Source organism: Sapajus apella, unplaced genomic scaffold, assembly GCF_009761245.1.
Source record: "Sapajus apella isolate SASKATOON/1434 unplaced genomic scaffold, GSC_monkey_1.0 scaffold34, whole genome shotgun sequence".
NCBI lineage: Eukaryota > Metazoa > Chordata > Mammalia > Primates > Cebidae > Sapajus > Sapajus apella.
In genome coordinates this window covers 5,228,420-5,234,142 of record NW_022436974.1, presented here as the reverse complement: position 1 = coordinate 5,234,142, position 5,723 = coordinate 5,228,420, and the positions used below count along the sequence as shown (strand labels likewise).

The following is a 5,723-nucleotide window of genomic DNA, read 5'->3' as shown; positions in this document are numbered from 1 at the left end:
ACAAGAGTGATTATTAAAATTACACAGCACAGTACTTTAAGAAAAAAATTTCAACATTGTAGGAAACACTGAAGAACATCCAGAGAGAAAAAAACAAATGGATATAAAAAGTTAACCCCAAATTAATTATTTCTGAAAATAACTAAAACTGCATAAAAAAGAATTGGATAGCATGTCTTTAACCACTATATCAAAGACAAGGGTGTGATGTCTGTATGGGCCACATTTAAAAGCAGAAGAAATGGAGATGATTAAGCTTAAAATGTTTTCTTTTGGAGAAAGATTTATTCTAAACAATAGCATTTTGTTTAAAGAATAATATAACGTTCTTTGTTTCTAGAAATTGTTTAGGGAGTGTCTCCTTTCTACATTAAATTGGAACTACACATGGGTTAAAGGCATTAATTTTGGATGCAAACAGGTGGATCTGAGACCTTAACTGTCCCTTACTAGCTCTATGACCTTAGATAATTTATTAACCCTCTCTAAGCCTCATAATCTTCATCAGCAAACTAGCAATTATAATAATACCCACCTTATCAGATTTTTCTGAGGATTACGTTAGATAATGTATATAAAATGCTGAACATGGTAAATAAGAATAAATACAAAATGAATATCATCTAGCTTTATTTTATTTTTTATTTTTATTTTTTTTTTTGAGACGGAGTTTCGCTCTTGTTACCCAGGCTGGAGTGCAATGGCGCGATCTCGGCTCACCGCAACCTCCGCCTCCTGGGTTCAGGCAATTCTCCTGCCTCAGCCTCCTGAGTCGCTGGGATTACAGGCACACGCCACCATGCCCAGCTAATTTTTTGTATTTTTAGTAGAGACGGGGTTTCACCATGTTGACCAGGATGGTCTTGATCTCTTGACCTCGTGATCCACCCGCCTCGGCCTCCCACAGTGCTGGGATTACAGGTGTGAGCCACCGCGCCCGGCCCATCATCTAGTTTTATTAAATCCAAATTTGGTAAAAAAATGTATAATGATAATGAAATACTTGATGAATACTTTAGTACAGGTATCAATTTAAAACATAAACATATTTCTTTATTTTTCTTTAACTTATATTACTTAATGTCCAGAATTTATTCTGTGATGATAAAACCAGCAAAAAACAGAATGAAAACCAAAAAACAACTTCAGTACTAAAGGATCATTCTCTATGTTCTTAGAAGTGCATCTACATTCTGGGTAGATTTATGTATGTCATGGTGTCTGCCTAGAGGATGGTTGCTTGGTCACCCACTTTACCCAACTTCACCTTTTAAATTTCTAGGCTCACGATAAAAGTAGCACTTTTTGCCTAGATATCTGCACAGTTCCGCTCATGAATAATTTTACTTCTTTTGTTCTATACCAGGAAGTGGGAAAACTTGGATCATACAACCATGTCTATGATCTTCCTGCTTCTCTGGGATTCTGACATGAGGTATGTTTCTCTACTTTTCTGTTTTCTAGAAAATTGGAAATTTCTATAAAAGTTGTATGGAAATAATATTTTCAATTAAATTAGGAGCCTTAGTCATCCTTTGCCCCACTGACGCTTTGCAGGAGGGAGCCCCAGTGGCAGGTGGGGTGCAGACTCCTTTCTCAGCCGTAGTCACTTCAATGACCTCTTTATTCCCTTCCAGATCTCCCTCAACCCTCAACAAGAAAATATTTTCTGGTGTTTCACAGTTGTCCTTGCTGTTTTCTATCTATTATTTCTGTATTATTTTAATTGAAGGCAGAGATTTTAACTTATATTTATTTTCTTTGTTCCATTTCTTTGTATCAGTAGGTATGCAGTTCTATGGTGAACTGAAGAGCAGGATAAACTAACCAAAACTGATAAATAAATGTCAAAAAAATCGGTATTTTCGGGGTATATAATAAATTTGACTTTTTAAACCTATAGAGTTCAGAGAAATTTTTAGGCAAATGTTATTAGCCATTGCTCATATTTTTAACTCAGTTTTTAAGGATCATGAAGGAGTTTACCTATGTTAGGACCAGGAGTTAATCTATTAATTATCAGTGAGACTCTAATTGAGTCCTGTGTTTAATTTTTCATCATATCATTGTTAGGAGTAATTAGGAGATGGCTCAGAGTAGAACCTTAAAAAACAGAATTTTGCAAAACTGATCCTCTACAAAAGGTTAAAATTATTTGACTTTTGGATAATAAAGCAAAAAGTTTTTGGATCAGCTATTGATTTGCTTTTCTAGAGTATTTTGAATGAGATATACTGGGAAGAAACAAAAGAATTAACTAAAATGTGCCGTGAGGTATCTAGGTTAAACATAAGAGGTATTTTGGTTTGTAGATGGAAGATATTGGAAAGTCTCATGTCACATTTTACTTTTCAGAGACTCTATCCATGGCAAGTAAACTTAACAAAGTATCAACTGCTCTTAGTTCTGCATAATTCATTGTTCGTCTTCTAACATTTCAACATAGTACTCATACAATCACGCCCAGGTTATAAAAGCATAAAAGTTCAGGATTCTTTTTATACAGTTCAAGGATTACAGTCTTTTATATTTGTTTGTCTTGTCTATGAGTCTGGTCTTAGAATGAATGCATGCTTTCTAAATTGTTCCTGCACTTGGTAATGTATATTGTCTGTCAAAATAGAAATATTTTTCCATCTGACTCATAAGAACTTTTTTAAAGTTTCATATGAAACTTTTCTGTATGAAAAAGAATTGGGAAATTATTTTTAAAAGTGCATAGTTAATGACAAAATGCAAATAAGTTAACTTGAAATTTAGAGCAGTCTCAGAAGTGCTATAGGACTATTTAAATTTGATTTTTTTTTTTTTTTGTCTCTCAAGCAACATATCTATTGGCTAAAATGAGGTGAAAGAGAAAAAGATTGAGTAGCAAGGAGGAATAATTTTACACTCCACTAAATAGAGATTTAGTAATGAAGGTAGTGATAGAGACACTAGGAGACATAGAAGACAATACTTCAGGGTTATAGAAGAGAAGGAGTGGAAACATCTTTCCTCCTTTTGTTTGTTTCTGTTCCAGTTCTTAAAAGTTATGGTGGTGGAAATAGTTTCCCTGGAATACAAAATTGTGATGCATTTTTGCAGGTGTACAACTGATTTAATGTGTTTATCATTAAACCATCATTTGATTTCTTCTGATTGATATGACTGTCCTGTATGTTGAATAATTTAAAAACAGCTAAAGTTTAGGCAATGTTTAAAGAAACACTCTAAGACCCTTTTTGAATCTAATGAAAAGCATGGTAATGCAAATGAAGCAATATGTTGTAGCCCAAAGGTCATTTGATTTTGAAGCAAACAGTTTTGGATTTAAGATAGAGTTTTGATAGTTATTGGTGGCATGATTTAGGTTAATATTATCTTACCGATCTTTGAGTATTTAATTCCTCATGTATAAACTTAGGACTTGTATCTTACTGTGGATAATAAAATGGTAACATATAAAACATCTGGGAGATGAGTAAGGGCCCTAATGGATAGAAATTGAGACAAAGCAGAATGGGGTGAAGCTAAGGAGTGTCTTCCCGTTAACGTTAAGTGAAGAAATATTTTTACAGTGGGACTCAGTGCTGCTTGATAAATAAAAGGTGAAATTTGATTGAAATATATACATTTGTCTGGACAAAGAGTTAAAATTTTTCGAATGTCTTGAGTTTAAACACAGTATAATTTTTTTAATGTTTTGAAAAAATGAAAATATCAAAATGGACTGTGGTTGGAGGATGGAGTCAATGGCCGTCGCCACCAACGATGGGGCAGGCTGGGGTCCCGGTGGGGTCAGGCCTGTCGGCTTTCCAGCATCGGGCCTATCTGCGTTGGAGAAAGCTGCTCATGAACTGGGAACAGCGCATCAACTGGATCATGGGCTTTCACAGGCCCGGGAGCCGCACTGAAGAAGAAAATCAAACAAAATCAAAGCAGCAGGACAGTGATAAACTGAAGTCCCTCAGCGTTCCTTCAGTGTCAAAGCCAGCAGTGCTAGGTGATTCGGTCAGTACAGGAACAACTGACCAGCAGGGTGGTATGGCCGAGGTAAAGGGGACCCAGCTGGGAGACAAACTGGACTCTTTCATTAAACCCCCAAGTGCAGTAATGATGTCAGCCCTGGGCTCCAGCAGCGGAACAGAGGGGACAGCGGACACAGTCCACAGGGGTTCTCGTCATGGCCTAGAGCAGTATCTTTCCAGATTCGAAGAAGCAGTGAAGCTAAAGAAACCACTGATTAGTGAAAAACTCAATCAAGAGGGTGGAAGTACAACAGAAGAATTTGACTCTTTTCGAATATTTAGATTGGTGGGATGTGCTCTTCTTGCTCTTGGAGTCAGAGCTTTTGTTTGCAAATACTTGTCCATATTTGCTCCATTTCTTACTTTACAACTAGCATACATGGGATTGTACAAATAGTTTCCCAAGAGTGAAAAGAAGATAAAGACAACAATACTAACAGCTGCACTTCTATTATCGGGAATTCCTGCTGAAGTGATAAATCGATCAATGGACACCTGTGGCAAAATGGGCAAAGTCTTCACAGATCTCTGTGTCACTTTTTCACTTTTTTTCTTTTTTTTTTTTTAACATTCTGGATTGTGATTTATTTCACAATGTATTCAGGCTTGGTTTACTTTAATGAATACCATGTCCATTAATTTTATATAAAAATATAAAGCTTCTACTTCTAGATAATCTTTTTTTAAAATTTCTTTTATTGCATTTTAGGTTTTGGGGTACATGTGAAGAACATGCAAGATTGTTGCATAGGTACACACATGGCAGTGTGATTTGCTGCCTTCCTCCCCATCGTCATTCTCAGCAAACTGACAGAAGAGCAGAAGATCAAACACCACATGTTCTCACTCATAGGCGGGTGTTGAACAATGAGAACACATGGACACAGGGAGGGGAGCACTACACACTGGGATCTGTTGGGGGGCAATAGGGGAGGGACGGTGGGGGGTAGGGAGTTGGGGAGAGATAGCAAGGGGAGAGATGCCAGATGTAGGTGATGGGGAGGAAGGCAGCAAATCACCTTATCTTTTTTCATGAACTGCTTGATTATTGAGGCTCTGAAGTACCATGAAGCCTGCAGAACTGAGAAGGAGAAGCTTACAAAAAAAAAAAATTGTCTTCTACATTGCAATGCCTCTAAAGGAGGCAAATTGGTTTACGCCTTCATGTAATTCTTTTACTTTAGGGGTTGTAAAACTACTTTATTAGAAGTAGAATGGCAGATACCCTGATTGAAAAGGGTTGAGTTTGTATTAGTACTGAAATGAAGAATAGGGTACCAATGTCATTAATTGATTTTTCTTGTTTAATCAGAACCCCTGTTCCGTACTTTTCCTCTGACTTCTCAGGTTTGTAATTCTTCTTTTGGGAGCTGAGCTATTGCTTCTAGGAGAGCAGATAAATGTGGGCTCAGCCAGCCCTAAAGACTGCCTTTTGTATCTGTGTCATTCTGTCCTGAGAAGATCTCACCTTCCTTTTTTCCTAATAGAAACCCAATTTTAGTTTCTTCTTTTATCATTTCTCTCTTACATTTGATGCTGTAAAAAATTATAAATTTTTGTAATTTCTGCACAAACCACACTGTTTCTTTGTTCCGCCCTTTCTCCATGCTTTCCTGAAGTGTGTGCTTCTCTTTGCCCATCCCCCTCTCTTTTTTTATTCCTATGCCTCATCACTTCTTTCTTAGACGCAGTAACCCTTACTCATTCCGAAAG

General features: G+C 36.7%; 1 pseudogene across 1 annotated transcript; it reads left to right on the top strand.

The window, feature by feature from the left end:
* The first annotated feature begins 3,725 nt into the window (after nt 1-3,725).
* LOC116563103 lies at nt 3,726-5,464 on the top strand (annotated as a pseudogene). The gene is made up of 2 exons (XR_004274230.1): nt 3,726-4,558; nt 5,031-5,464. The product of XR_004274230.1 is annotated as a calcium signal-modulating cyclophilin ligand-like (transcript).
* Nucleotides 5,465-5,723: the final 259 nt, after the last annotated feature.